Below are 16,416 nucleotides of genomic sequence, written 5' to 3' on the forward strand. Positions count from 1 at the left end.
AATTTATTTAATGTCCGGCAAGATGGATTATTACACGAGTGAGGGAGTGAGCAAGCCAGTGAGTCAGTGAGTGAGTGAGGGAATGTGTGTGTGGGTGTGGGTGAATGAGTGAGTGTTGCTTGATGACGAACACCTTAGCTAACTGAGCTAAAGGCGGCCATAGCTGAATGGGTAGAGAGGCAAAACAGAAGGTCCCAGGTTCGATTCCTGGCCCCCGGCAATGCTTCAAGGTGTCCATGAGCAAGACACTTATTTTTTTTTCCTATCGATTAGTCACCCCGTGGAGACTTGAATTCATGGATATTTCTTTTGTTTTTGTCGCATTCCTAAGCCAATCATTTCATGACCAGCGGTAGGCAGCGATTCCGGTAGGAGACACAAAGGAGACTCTTTGTGTCTCCTACCGGAACCACTGCCGGTTCCGGTCTCCATGGGGTGACTAATCAATAGAAAATATGTCATTTTGGGGGTGAACTATCCCTTTAACACCTAACTGCCCAAATGGACAGTGCATTTTGGTTCCATATGTACACTCTCTGTGGTTAAATAGATCAATCTTGAAACCATGTATAGGCATTTGTCTTTTTCTCCTCCCTACCCAAGTCAGAATGCATGGAGGAGAAGCAGGCTGGTGGGCGATGGAGGTGGAACGGTCTGCTTAATCAAAGCCAGACACTTGGAGGAGGTACAAGTCTCCTTCCTTAAAGCTTCTACATCAGGCTAATCAGCAGGCAGCTCTGCAACTCCATCAACCATGTCCCCACCGCGTCCCCACGGTCCAACCAGCAGGCCAACTAACTACCAGCTACAGATAGCATCTTCATGCACCCAAAATCCAAAGTCCACCTTTAGCTACAGCTTCGCGAAAAGGGAACTTTTCAAACGCTTTTTAATGTCTCTACCTTGCAAAAATCATCATCCACGGTCACGGTCATTGTTCACACACAAACGAAAAGCAGAGGCGGAAATTGACCTGCCATTTATTACGGTGTGTTTGAGTCTAAAGGTCCTTACACACTGGGGGCAATTTTTTCATGCGATTATTATTATAATTTTTTAAAACCTTATAATGTCAATGCAAGCTTTCACATCAACGACGAAGTTTCGCGGAGCGAAAATGCGGCTCTTATTTTTTCGCACCGCATTTGAATTTCGCGGACATTTGCTGGCGACTGCTACACCTCTGACCAATCAAAATGGTAGGCCAGGGGACTTCTACAGGGGACTTCTAAAGGGGGTCCGGGATCCCTAGGGGGTCCTCAGAGTTACTACAGGGGGTCCTCCAAATCTATGTGAGATAGAACATTTTCTCTCTCTTTATTTTTTCTCGCACTAACCACTTGAACCCCAAGCATCCCTATTCTGGGGGGAACATTCACCGAAAATAGCCGAGTACAAAAAACTAGAAAAAGTGCTCCTCGGAGCACAGGTCTCCGCCAGGTCAGGTACGTTATTGTGGCCTCCTGGTGGCGCTATAATAGGCCAATGTGAAAAGGGTGCCATTTGTTCAAGGGCTTTTCACTGCAATCGGACACTGCATTCATGATTTGAGGCATTTTGTTCCAAAAATATGTTTGCAGAATTAGACCTGCTGGTGGCGCTATAACAGGCCAATGTGAAAAGGGTGGCATTTCTTCGTCGGCCTAATAGAAATGTGCGTGTGAAATTTCACGGAAATCGCAAGCTGCGTTCATGATTTGAGGCATTTTGTTCAAAACGGAACAATCCTGCAAACTTTGGAAGCCAATCTTAGGCAATCAGGATGGAATATGGGAAATTGGATAAATCCGTGTTGATCACATGACTATAGAGATACTGTGTACCGATTTGTGTGATGTTTGGACAAAATCTGTAGGAGTAGTATCAATAAATGTGTTTTGCACATATTGGCCTCCTGGTGGCGCTATAAACGGCCAATCTGAAAAATTTGGGCCAGAGGTTCTGAGTTGGCATCCAGGGAGTGTGCGTGCACAGTTTCGCAGCGGCCGGGCCAACGGTGCCAGAGATTAGCTGCTAACGGACGGACAGGACGGACACACGGACGGACGGACGGACGGACGGACGGACGGACGGACGGACGGACGGACGGACGGACGGACAGGGGGTAAAACATACTCTCTCGCCATGCCTTTCGGCCTGGCGGAGACAATTAAGCCCTTTGTCACTTTGGACACGTTTAGGTGAAATGTGTGCCGGTGAAAATGTCAGAAGGTTTTGGAGGACGGTGTGGCTCAGACAGGTGGGTCTCTATGTCTCTCCAGGGAGGGCGCGAGGCCTCTGTCACCCCCTCACAAGTTCATGTGCGGGGGATCATTCTCTCTTCACAAGGTATGGGACACCTGACACGACCACAGACAGGGCAGGGCGGTGAGGGGGGGGGGGGGGGGGGCTGGGAAATAGGGTGGGGTGGGGGACATCCTGGCTAATGTTGCACTGGGTGCTCAGATAAGAGAGGGCAGCAGGAAAGGGCAGGGTGGGCCAGAGGAAGGCCTCACTCATCCCTCAGATCACCTGCTACACCTGTTGGAGGACAGATTCCCATCCTGGCTTAACAGGGCCACCGGCAGGGACCTTGAGACACAATTTCAAGGACCCCCACAACTTCCAAGAGTGTAGAAATGAAACCAAATGGCCATTGGAGTTACATCAGCTATATACTGTATTTGTCAAATAAGTAGGGCTTAAGTGGTTAACACATTGGGTGCCAGCATTTTTTCATAACAACTTACGTTGGGTGCCAGCATTCTCCCCATTGACTGCGCTTTCATGTTTAAAGCTCTAAACTCCACGAGGAACAAATCCATGTAAAAAAAAGCATCCATTCATGTAGCGCGATGACCCTGGCTACAGCCTGGAACGATAACATTTCACTCGCGAGTTACAATGGGGGGGGATCGCGCATCGCGCATGACCGGTTTTCCCCACCGGAAACAGATTCGGAGATATAGGCGTTTTAAAGAAGGAAATAGACAGGAAGTGGATGGGAGCCATGTTTTTGTTTCCGGTGATCTATCTGGCCGATCCTTCTCAGGATCACAATGGGTACTCCCAGAGCTGCTCTAGCCCCGCCCGTGTGGAGAAAAACGAAAAAAACAAAAACACATATTTCACGGTCTGGACCGTGTTCGGCACCGGACCGCTACTCTGCGCAAACACGGTTCAGACCGTGTTTGGCACCCGATGTGTTAAGATCTAGCCGTGTTTATATGTAAGAGATAATGAACAACAAGGCAGTCATGATTGAGAAATAAACCCCAACAGGCGTGATACTGGTCTTGGAATCACCCTGAAAAAGTTTCTCAACAATGACCGCCTAACTGGGGGCTGGCCTAGCGGTCCAGGCGCATACCACATATACTGTAGGCTCTAATGCCTGGCAGCCTAATGCCTGGCGCGTTGCGGGTTTGAATCCCAATCACAACGACCTACGCTGCTTGTCACTCCCCGTCTCTCTCTCCCCGTTTCCTGTCTATCTCTACTGTGTACTATCAATAAAGGCAGAAAAGCCTATATATCACCAAAAAAAATGTAATGACCGCCTAACTGTTCAATACTCTTATTATTACACGGCTACTAAATGAAAAAAATAAAACAAAACAAAAAAAAGGATTTAATTGCTTCCTCTACAGAAAACAGTTTGCCTCTTTAGAATGTACAGTTGTGCATGTTGTATTGAGCAAGGCGGTCTGTCATCAAGTAATAACAGACCACAGAATGCCGTGATTAACCAATCAAAATCAAGGCATTCAACTAAGCCACGCAATAAAGGCCTATAATACCGGTAAGTGTGCACTTGTAAAATATAGGGTTGCATATTACCACAGCGTCACACCAAAAGCATCAAAAGTAGCAGATCTACAAGCTCGAAACGCGGCGCGAAGCGAAGCGTTTCGAGCTTGTAGATCTGCTACTTTTGATGCTTTTGAATTTGAATCCTGAAAAGCCGTGGTGTAAAGTAACTAAGTACATTTACTCAAGTACTGTACTTAAGTACACTTTTGAGGTATTTTTACTTTACTGGAGTATTTCCAGTTTTCAGTACTTTTACTTCTAGTCCATAACATCTCAGAGGTAAATATTGTACTTTCACTCCACAAAAATTATTTGAAAACTTTAGTTACTTGTTACTTTGCAGACATAAGTTATTATATTACAAAACATATACATCAACCACTTTAGCCTTATTTCATACATAGGCTATTTGAAATTGGCAGAACTACAAGCTCACAACGTGACGCGTTGTGAGCTTGTAGATCTGCCATTTTCAAACATTTTAGTACTTTTACTTTTGGTGCTGAAGTGTATTTTGATGCCAATACTTTTGTACTTTTACTCAAGTACATTTTGAATTCCAGACTTTTACTTGTAAAAGTATTGATACTTTTACTTGAGTACAAAATTAGTACTTTTTCCAACACTGCTGAAAAGTAACAGTTTTGGTCATGAGGTTTCCACCCAACAGAGACGATAGAAAGGTTACATACACAGTGACAGCATACATCCGGAGGGATAATAGAACTCAGAAGAAGAAGTGTTCTCTCTCTCTGGCTTAAATGAACCCTCCAGATATTATTTATTGTGACATTTTTCTTCCATCCGGGGTTTCTTTAAATTTATGATCGTACGTTATATAGCCTATAATTAAGATTCAACAATTATTTGTGCTGCTGCTCCTCTTGATGTCGATACGAGCCACACGCTACAATCAGGCCTGCGGTGACTTCCTCACACTCCCCACGAAATAAAACCATGACACAGCGTCTTCATCTGGAGAGCATTTCCTGTCCGCCATGCTGGCACGCCGCCAGCTGGTTCCTGTTTCTACAAAGTCCTACTGCTGCTGCACAGCGGCGGAGAAGTAACGCACGGTACATTTACTCGAGTATACCGAGTAATCCAAAAGGATGTGAAACACTGGTTTCTTTCAAAATTGGCCTGGAAAACCATCTATCAGGAGACCACAAGGAGAGGTCAATGTCATTTCCCAGCATCTTCTTTGTACATAATATAGTGTTTTGTATTTGTTGATGACATGCATTATTGTGTTAATCAGTTATGCTTATGTTGATGAATTGAATACGTAGGACCGCAATGGAAACAAGTCCCCATAGGACATTGTTTTGTGTTATCCTTTTAGCCTTAATGTCTGACTGGACCAAGTGCTGTTTACATTTCTGACTAATAAAGTACTCAATCAATCAAAAATGTACAATTTGGAGGTACTTTTACTTTACTTGAGCTATTTAAACTTTTCGATATTTTATTGCTTCAACTTCCAACTTAATTTCCAGAGGAAAATGTTGCACTTCTTTACTCCACTTAATTGAACTTTAGTAACTTTTGTAGATTTACATTATTATTAAAACATTTTATTAATTTTTTTTAAATGAATAAAATGTAATTTTGTCCAATCTATATGGTAGAGTATGTTAATACAATATAACTTATACAATTGGGGGGGTGGTTGTATTTTGTCATTCCTGCTCTTCTATTGAGACATTTAGACTGTGTCAAAGGTCATGTCTCACCGATAGACATCTGACACGAATTTGGACCTGATGGTCAATACTCATTTTATCCCCCGAGCAAGCAGGCAGGCTCTATTAGCTCAATGGTAAAAAATGTCAGCACTTGCGGAGGAAACCGGGTTCAAATCCGGGGTAGAAGAGGAAAGTTACATAGTGCAGCTTTAACCCATTAAGGCCTGAGGCGATTCTTAAAAATGTTTTCTAAATCCTAACAGTTTTTGGAAAAAAAATCTAAACATTTTTTTTAAAAGATTTTTCAAAAAGAGCAGATCTACAAGCTCATAGCGCGGCACTCAGTGCCGCGCTATGAGCTTGTAGATCTGCTATTTTTGAATAACAGATGCGTTCCAGGTCTTTAGCCCTATTTTATACTTTGGCTATCCGAAAATAGCCGATCGACAAGCTCACATAACGCATCGCACCACGACACGTTGTGAGCTTGTTAGAAGAAAAAATTGAGTACTTTTAAGTACATTTTGATGCAATTACTTTTATACCTTTCACATTTTTTATACAGGCCTTTTACTTGTAACAGAATATTTCAACATTGTGGTATCGCTACTTTTACTCAAGTAAGAAAATCGTAGAGTACTTCTTCCACCACTGGCGTACAGCCACTGGTTCCTCTTCTACACCCTCCTACTAGCCTCTCTCTCTCTGTCTCTCTCTCTCTCTCTGTGTCTCTCTAGTCTCTACCTTACGTCACCCTGCCATACAACCGAAAACAAACATTTTGTCATTAAACACTGTAGATGACAACTTAAAGAGGACATGGGGGGACATCTTTAGGCTTCCGTTCGTCGGGGCATTTAGGGAGACTATAGGGACATATTACCCCACATCTGGAAACATCTGACATGCTGGATTAGGGTTTTTTTTTTTGGGGAGAGATGGCTTTGACAAGCCCTTCCCAGAGTTTTTTTTTTGTTGCTTTTTTTCCCCTCTCCTTCTCTCCCCCTTAATCCTCTCATTGAGGAGCGAGGAAGAGCAATTATCAGTGTCATAGCCTGACCCCATAGCTCAGGGAGGTGTGGAAAAGATGGGGGGATAATCAAATCAGAGAAAGTGGCTCTTAACCACTTTCAAATTGTCTCAAGTTTTCAAAAAGTTAAAACAATATATAATTTATAATTTATTGTTAATTTAATAATTTAGTTTTAATTATATTCTGTTACTATTATTATCATTATAATTATTTGTATTATTTCCCCCTTTTTCAATGGTGGTTGGTGCCGGGGTGTAGGGTTAGGGATCTAAGACGAGGCAAGGAGGGGTGCAGCCACTCAGCTGGCAGAGATACAGTTAGTAGGGGGTACATAGAAAACTTGTATTTATGTGTATTTTTTGTGTTAGTCAATATATGTATTCATTAATTGTATAAAACCTGTGCGTGTTTATGTGTTGGATCGGTGTCATTGAGCTTTTGCCTTTTTGTGCCTTAGCCAGTGGCAGCTAACAGGTATACAGTTGTATTGGTTTTGACTATCAATCAATGTGTTTTTTTGGTGTCTGTACCTGTTCTTTTTCTCCTGTAAAACAAGAAAAATAGTTTAAAAAAAAAGAAAACAAAAGTAAAAACGTCTCACAAACATTGTTTCCTCCGAAAATAGCCGACCTACAAGCTCACAGCGCGTCTCATCGCAGCGCCTTGTGAGCTTGTAAATCGGCCATTAGCGCCAACGGTCGTACAGCGAAGTATAGGGCTTAAGTGGTTAAAAAGCACTAACAAATTAAGACGCAGCGCTGGCAGATAATGTGGAAAAACCTCACGTTGCGCGTTAACATTTTTACGAGGTGAGAAGGTAGCAGAGACGATTACACAGAGCAGCAAAACCCTGTTAACTCCTGTTTTATAATCGCGTTTGACACACACACACACACACACACACACACACACACACACACACACACACACAAAACAGATAATTTGTCACCAACGCAATCTCCTGGATGGTGTGTGTCTTGTTCAGGTCCCAAACAACAAGGTAAGGGCAGCGTATAACACAGGAGAGAGAGGCTCACAGGAGCCGGTGGAGACGTTAGCTTTAGAGGTAAACAGACTCTCCCATGGTGGGCCTTTTTTTACCCTACACAGAGCGAGCACATGTTTCCCATTGTGGTTTAAAAAGGGAAGGGGATTAGCAGTAGTGCAGGCGGAGCCACAGCCCATATATACCCCATGGTGGGATCACACAGCGCTGTCAGGTCCTTCAGAAATGAAATAACTGCTGACGCAGGGCCCCGTCGGAGGTGACTGGAGCGCGGGTGAGAAGCCGCGGGGCCCCCAGACCTATATCCCACTGATAGCCCCCCCTCAAGACTCGGGGGGGCCTCTCATCGTCGGTGCCACAGTGACATGACAGGCCCCGGGTGCGTCCCCCCCCCCCCCGACCCGACGCTGACAGAACTATAGCCCACAAAACGCCACAAAGGTATAAAGGCATATGAAAAGGTGTTGAAACGGAGCGGATCTGACTTTTGGGGGTGGGGGGGGGGGGTGGACTTCAAAGCTGGGGTTTTAAAGACGGACACAGAGAGGTAGAGAAAGATGGAGAAAAAAAGATGAAGATAAGGCAACATGAAAGGTTATAAATCAGGTTATAGTTTTACCGCGGTTTAGGGCGAGGGGTTCCCAACCTTTTTCAGGCCGCGACCCCTCAAAATAATGATATTTGAACTGCGGACCCCTCATCCTGACAAGCACTTGGAAATATTTGTAGGCATTACATTTAGCTTGACTCGGTTCCACAGATGAACATTGTGAGAATAGCCGATCCACAAGCTCGCAACGCCTCGCAGTGCGAGGCGTTGCGAGCTTGTGGATCGGCTATTCTCACAATGTTTGCCTCTTTCTTACGTAATATTTGACAATTTTGGCCAATTTGGTATTAAAAAAGGTCTTAAAAATCGTAACTGTAACTTTCGAAATGTGCAGGTACCCTGTTTACACTTATACTGTATGTTGGTTTGTTTACTGTTGAGTGAGAAAACACATTAAAGTAATCATCTGGGGGCACCTCCCCAAAAAAAAAATCCCCAGTTTGGAAACCACTGGTTTAGGGTAACGGCTCGGCTCGCCCTGCTCGCCAAAACAATGTTGGAGGTTCACCGCCACCTGTGGCTTAAGGGGCAAACGGGAGCATTCAGGTGCCCCTGGAGGGGTGGTTAAAAAGTCACAGGGCTGTGACTGTGCAGCCAATTAAACAACACTTTTAAAGAAAGGCAAACAGGGGCAGTGGACACTCACTCGCGGGGCAGATATGCATAGTGGAGCATATCAGCCCTTTAGTGAACAACCAGACAATTAAAACAGCAGCACCCCATCAAGCTCAGCTGTGACTCAGCTGGACGAGCCCTCCATGTGCGGAAAGTAACCAAAAAATAAAAAAACACATTTTTTTTCTTTTTTTTAACCCATTTACGTAGACCTGATGCCGATTTTATAAACGCCTTCTAAACCTAAGATTTCAGAAAAATTTGAATTCCTTATTCATTAAAAAAAAAAAAAAATGTTGCTATACAGTATACTGTAGCAACATGTTATTGTGGGGAAAGTTTTCCTGAAAACAGCCGATGGACAAGCTCACAATGCGTTGCAGCGCGAAAATGGTTGTGAGCTTGTCGATCTGCGAAAAAGCGTAGATAAGACGGGAAGGGGGGGAGGGTTCGATACGTCATTCACAGTGGTTAAAAAGTGGTTAAAAATAGGACCCCCAAATTTATATGTATTTGGCTGTGGACCTCCATCTGAATATATTGTATATGTACACCGGTATATATATATCAAGAAAACAAATGGAAGGCTTTTCCGCCTTTATTGATGGCACACAGTACAGAGAGAGACAGGAAACAGGGAGAGAGAAACAGGGAGCGACGCGCAGCGAAGGTCGTCAGGCTCAGGAACTGAACCCGCTACTCGCTGTCAGGCATTAGAGTCTATCTTAGCTAAAAGTGGCTAAACCCACTATCTGGGGAATTAGCATTGCGCAAGGGGCGTTCCCGTGCAAAGGTTGCCATCTTCGGACACCAGCCTTATCCCTAAAACACCGGCACTACCCGTTACATTATGCATAGGTGTGGTTTGGGCGTTACAATAATAAAACCAATCACCGTGCCAGATGCCATTACCTTTAAGAGAAGACCGCGCAAGCCATTATCCCCCCAATGCAATCTTACGCTATCTCCCTCTCTGCCCATGGAAGAGCGACGTTGCCGTGGAATAAATGTATAATTGATACACAGAATTATCACTCACACATTGCTGGTTATAGACAACTTTAAATGAGAGCAATCTGCTTGTGTTCTGGATTAATTTAACTGAATGGTCTGGTGTGGTTATACTGTAGCAAACGCAGATCAAACGACATTGTATTAGTCTTTGATAAGCTTAACCGGCAACTGCTGATAAAAACACAATTTATTGACACAAGGAATTAACAGTCACGCTTTTGTGGATTACAGTAAAATTTTAATGACGATCACATTCAAAATCACTTAATTCCGAAGTGATCTCAGCGGCCCGCACTGATTATAGAGAATGTTATATTATTTTAATCCGTTCTTTATTTCCTACGCAATGGAGTAGTAATGTAAGTGTGTAATTTGGAGCGAATGGCATCGCGCGGCACAAATTGTCTTCTTTGAATAGACTATCATCTTATATAAACACAATTGACACGAGGAATTTACACTCTCACTTCTGCTGATTATAGGAACATTTTAGGGAAAGCACAACAACACGCCCACAGGCACACCTCCAGGCGCAAATGATGGAGTCGGCATAATGTACTGTACAGTGCAGAGCCGTCTGGGAGAAATGCGAGGCCCTGTGCGAGGGCAGCGGGAGCACGCGCATTTTTTTGTGTGTTTTTTGCGTTTTTTAAGATGAATTTATTATTACTTTTGCCCTCAAAACATAAATTCTGCTGGTTTAGCTCTTCTTAACAAAACAAAAATAAACTCCCAACGAATTAAATTGTAAGCTACCATGAATTTCACATTGTATTTTGAAACAAAATATAACACAACATACTTTTTAAATGTTAATCTTAATAAACGTGATTCTGTTCACTTTTATATATTTATTAAAACATAATGTATATAATATATATATAAAATAATAGAAATAAAGAAAACCCCCACCGTTCGCACTACCCTAGCGGCGGCTCTGGTATAGTGGGTAGTGCGGCCGTAAGATACCGCTTAGGGACAGTGCCAGCTGCCTTGTGCGTAATTCACGGGTAGCGGGTAAGGCTTTCCCCAAGATAGGGCCCTATGATGTGGTATGCACCTTAACCACCAGGCTATCAGCACCAATCTGAAAATATTTTGTGCCAGGGACCACCACACAAGATTTGTGTTATTTAAAAAAAAAATCAAAAATATAATTTTGTCCCACCAAAACAAAACTAAATATTTGGAAAATATCTACAAGCTCAGCTATAAGATGGAAGTGGAAACGGCTACTTTAAAATGTATATATATAGGGGTTAGAGTGTTTAAACTGATTATGATGCTTTATTAAGAAATATTGCTAGGGACCCCCTGGAACCCCATCATCAAACCACACATTGAGAACCACTGCTTTATTGGGGGGGAAGAAAACCAAGACGGGAGGGTTCTAACATTCAATACGTCATTCACACGCAGGGGAACGTTTCTCCATGTAGGCATGTATATGTAAAATGCATATCGTCTCTGTCGGGTGGAACCCTCATATGTCCAAAACTGTTACTTTTCAGTGTCGCTTCGCGCCGCGTTTGGAGTTTGTGGATCTGCTACTTTAACCCATTAAGACCGGGAACGCATCTGTGTAACCACTTTAACCATTATCTTATACTTTGGCTTTCAAAAATAGCAGACCTACAAGCTCATAGTGCGGCACCGAGTGCCGCGCTATGAGCTTGTAGATCTGCTATTTTTGAAAAATCGTTAAAAATCGTGAAAATCTTTGAAAACATATATATGTTAAAGCGATTTTTTTTTACTCAAATCTTTGCTTCTGGGGGTCCCTGGAACAACATATTTTGAGTTGGGGGTCCACGGCCAAATACATATCATTTTGGGGGTCCTTGACATGCAAAAAGTTTGAGAACCACTGATTATAGCAACATACGTTTTATCCAAAAACTGTTTTTGCACACATTTTCACGATTTATCAAAAATAGCATATCTACAAGCTCATAGCGCGGCACTCAGTGCCGCACTATGAGCTGCTATGAGATCTGCTATTTTTTATCTGCTATTTCGATCTGTCTAAAAATGACACACAGATGCGTTCCCGGTCTTAATGGGTTAAATGCTTTCGTGTGACGCTGGAACATAATCAAGTAGGGCATTTATTTACGAAAAAAAAAACACAAAAAGTTAGAATATGGAGATAGGAGGTTTCTGCCCCCGACAGCGACGATATGACCGATCGAGGTCCTCAGCCCACAGATCACGTCCCCGACTACGAAGCCGGGGCTGGGATCAGATTATCTCCGAGACGGGCTAAGGTCAAGTATTCCAAACAGCTATAAGTGGTTCCCCCTCAACCCCCACGACCCCATAGCCCACACACATAAACACAGATAATTATACGCTATACGTCTGTCACTTTTACTGCCCTGCGCTGAGTGCATATCTGCGCGACTCTGTGTATGTGTGTGTGTGTGTGTGTGTGTGTGTGTGTTGATGCTTGTGCATTTGGGGGGGGGGGAGATGCAAGCACGTGCACTTTAGTAGAATAGTAACTCTTGTCACCGTGTGCATCCGTGCATGATGGCTGCATGCACACACACGACGTGGAAATGCATTTTTTGACGAGCATGTTTGCGGGCCATGTTTGGAAAACTAGAAACAGATCTGGAAACGAGCGCTGAGCAGGGATGGGTTCCTTTAAGGTCAATCTGAAGCTGCTTAACGGCTATGCTGTGCGACGTGTGTGAATCACAGAGGTGGGGACAAAGTCACTGTTTTGAAGAAATCTCCATATTTTTACTTTTTATGTTTTTTTCCCCGTAAATTAACGCCCTACTTCATCATACTACAGCGTCACACAAAAGCATCAAAAGTACTTTTGTCGTTTTTGAATGAGGATCCTGAAATGTTGACAGTTTTGGACATTATGAGGTTTGCACCCGACAGAGACGATAAGTAAGTCACAACTCTTTACTCCCGAGTCAAGACAGGCAAGTCCCAAGTAAAGTCCAAGTCCTAAACTTTTTTTAGTTTTCGACACCTATACGCTTGTTGGAAAGGTATCAAGTGACTTGAAAAGACTTGAAGTCTCAAGTCAGGAAGAGAGGGCTCAAGTCAAGTCACGAGGCATTGGCGTTGCAGTCCAAGTTGAGACCAACTTTTTTATTTTATTTGATCAAGTAAGTCTAAAGCAGGGGTCTTCAACGTTTTGGACCCCTTAGCTGAGAGAGAGATGAAGCAGGGACCCCCACTACAAATTGTATAAAATTGTGTCAGATTAAACTTATTTTGTTTACTTGGTCTGCTCTTTTTTCCCTCTACACCTATACCTCTTTGACTATTTTTGGCTAATGTTCCCCTCATAATAGGGATGCTAGGGTTTGAGTGGTCAATGTAAAAAAAACATCCTATCACACAAAATTTGGCCCCAATTTAGATAAGATTAAAGAATTATAATGTTTAAAAATAAGACAAAAAAGTACAGGTAAAGACACAGAAGTCAGTGGTTCTCAAAGTCCCGGTTCCTTGGGGGGGGGGGGGGGGTCCACTTGACCCTTACAAATCTGTAACTGACAGTATACTGTTAGAGTTAAGGGGAGACCTTGACATTTTTAAGTTTGAGAACCATTGTTCTTCAATGTAACAGTGTGAGCAAAACAACCGGCATGGCTGTGTGTCGTGCTACAGGTCAGTCACCCTCTCGGCACTTTCACTAAAAAACAAAACGTGTGGGGGAATGGATGGAAGCCCCGCCCCCTTTAACCACTCTCTCATGACATCAGTGCAGTTTCCACATCCACACGGTTACGCCACACAGCTGACAGGCCGTGGCTTTGATTAGTTGCTGTTCCTACAGGCGCTGGAAGACTGTTCCACTTCCATGATGTCCCAACACGCCTCTAGCCGTATTCGCAGTGTACGCACGCGCATGCACACGCACACACACACACACACACACACACACACACACACACACAAACAGGGTTGCTTTACTATACTTGTGAGGATGTCCAAATTTTAGGACGGCATTGAAAATACCTGAAAATAGCCAGAAGAAAAAAATAGCCGAAAAATAGCAGATCTACAAGCTCACAACACGTTGCCGTTGGCTATTCACCATATTCACACGGCGCGTAAGTTAATGAAATGCCACCCCAACAGGGTGGCATTTCCAACCCCCAAATATGACGTGAGAGCAAAATGGCTGCTGTGTGAATATAGTCAATTGACATTGTCACACAACTAAGTATAAAATAGGGTTAACACTCTCTAACCCTAATACCTAAACTTTAACCTTGGACATCTCTGGCCCTCACAAGCATAGTAATACAAACATACACTCACGCACACACGCATGCACGCACGCACAGCCCACAGAGGGAGATGGCAATATGTAAAATATGAGCCACCGTCATGGAGTTTTCCTCTTAACACACTGATCATAACGCTACATGCAATGGAGTTACAGGGGGTATATCTGAAAAACTCTCTTGATTGTAAACATCTTTAGATGACACATGTGAATAGCACGCACACACACACACACAAAAATACTATTATGCTTGTGAGGACATCACAAGTTGTGTGCCGGTGTCGACACTGGCGTGCAACTAAGCATAGATCACACACACACACACACACACACACACACACACACACACACACACACACACTTTCACATTTCATGTACTTTGTACATGGGACGTCAAACGAAATATTTCACGTAAACATTTAATTTTTACTTCACCTGCAGGCTCAAACTATCCATAACCTTAAACCTTATCTACAACATTATCCTGATAACCCCGATAACTGTATATAATAGCCACACCCTGAATAGTTTAGTCATTGTAAACCCCAATTCAAAAGTCTTTCATAACCATAAAACTCAACTCTTTTCCCAACAGGGACCAGAAAAGGGTCCCCACAAAGTGTATGATTTTACTGTCCTTTATGGGGACTTGTGGGTCCCCACAACGACAGTAAAACAAAAAGACATGCACACACAGACACACACATACAGTACCATGTGTGTGTGTTTGTGTGCATCAAACAGTGTTCAGACCAAACCCACTAATCCTAATGTAAATCGTCTCTGTCGGGTGGAAACCTCATACAGTATGTCCAAAACTATTACTTTTCAGGATTCATTCGCGCCGCGTTTCGAGCTCATCGATCTGCTACTTTTGATGCTTTTGTGTGACACTGTAGTATGATCAAGTAGAGCGTTAATTTACGAAAAGAAAACACAAAAGGTTTAAAACATGAAGATGAAAGAGGTTTCTCGACAGTGACGAAATCTCAGGGTCTGTGCTGGTGGAAAAAGGTGGGGAGGGTGAGCAACGTCAGGGTGTAATCCAGCCAGGGATTAGGACCGGCCAAACATCACCATTAATAAACAAATGACTTAACATTAGAGCTCCGACCCATGCCAGATTTTTGGGTCCAATGCCGCTCCAGATTTTAGAGTCCTCCTAGCCTGGGATCAATACCATTTTCGGGTTTCTGATCCGGGCAGAGCGGAAATAACTTACTTTACGTCATCATTACGTCAGGTGGCGAGAACCAACGACCCGGAACCACCGGCGCCATGTATCTCCAAAATGATTCCCCTCGTTTAAAACTTGTTTAGTTTGGTAAAATCGTTTTGTTTCTTTTGGTATAATAGTCGTTTGGTATTTCCATCTTTTATTCTAACTCGTAGCGCGACTAAACGAGTTGATTCGCATCATGTGGGGAACAAAAACAATGCGACGCCAACCGGAACCAACCAACGGAACCCACAATTCTTTTTTTCCTTTTTTCTAAACCGGATCATACGGCTAGTTTTAGCGAATACCAGGCTTTCCTTCGAGGTGGAAAGTCTGGTGACACGAGGTTAGAGTCGGGGTTAGAGTCCACCAACGATTATGGGCCTTTGTCAAAAAGTCAATCAATAATAAATAAATAAAACATATATTTGATTCGTTTCTATTGGAGAAAACTAAACTTATAAGCAATTTTAAAAAAAAATACACAAAAAAGACTGAACTTTATTTTAGTTAACTACTTAGCCCAATTAAAAAGAAAACAAGCCACAAGCTGACAGCAACGAAAAAGGTTGGAAGGGGTTAAAAACCAATCGGGACACATGGGCTGCATAACCGGCAATAAGAATGTCGTCAGAGAAGTCAAAGAACGGGCGATATATATACACACACACACACACACACACACACACACACACACACACACACACACACACACACACATATATACATACATACATACATACATAGTATGGGCTGAACTGATATATGGGTCTGGCTCCGAACATGACCAATAATAAACAAATGACTTGCATTCCCGGGGTGCGTGGTTGCTGCACGGCCCCGGGGGCTCCATCCAGCCTGAACCCAACCAAGGGTCTGGATGCAATCCTCACTGTTTATCGGTCCAAGAAGTGGAAGCAGCCACTTGTTGAAAACCTCCATGACAAAACACTGGGAGGACATAAACCCCAGTGTGGGGAAGCAGCAGCACAACATCTCTAGCTGCTTGCTTTGATTTAGAGCTTTACACCCTGGTTTCTCGAATTGATCCCAGTCGAGGCAACTCTGAGAGCGGCCGTGTCTGAAGTCATTTCGCTCATTCACTGCTCCCTGCTGCTCCCTATGGCTCTCACACATTTTCATGTCAAGGACCCCCCCCCCAAATTGATGTTGTT

This window comes from Gymnoscopelus braueri (genome assembly GCF_963280865.1).
Source record: "Gymnoscopelus braueri genome assembly, chromosome: 13".
In the NCBI taxonomy this organism is placed as follows: Eukaryota; Metazoa; Chordata; class Actinopteri; order Myctophiformes; family Myctophidae; genus Gymnoscopelus; species Gymnoscopelus braueri.